Genomic DNA, 402 nt, shown 5'->3' with positions numbered 1-402 from the left:
AAAAATGCCAGAATCATGGAACTAACCTTCTAGGATGTTTAACAGACATACCCTGAGATCTATACTAATTGGGTCAGAGGGATACAAAGGACACTTTTTGCTCCCTGCCTTTCTAGGTCGATTAGTTCCCAGGGATCATGAGCATCTCGAAAAACGTCCTGCAAAGGTGGTGGGTCATCTGACCTCTTGATCAAGGAGACCCCACCAGATGAACTTGAACCAGTGTCCAGTCTATAAAGAGGAGGGTCAACACAGAGGAATCATTTCCTGCATGCTTCAAGAGAAGCCAACAATGGTGTAGCAGGACCTTTGACTTATCTTCACGTAGATGGAACTGGTAAAAGAAAGGAGCTAGGGGCTCCTCCCAAGCCCATGGGACCCCTGAGGAACAGATCCTCAAAC

Source organism: Nannospalax galili, unplaced genomic scaffold (genome assembly GCF_000622305.1).
Source record: "Nannospalax galili isolate Female #2095 unplaced genomic scaffold, S.galili_v1.0 scaffold937, whole genome shotgun sequence".
NCBI lineage: Eukaryota > Metazoa > Chordata > Mammalia > Rodentia > Spalacidae > Nannospalax > Nannospalax galili.
Note: the sequence above shows the minus strand (reverse complement) of the source record.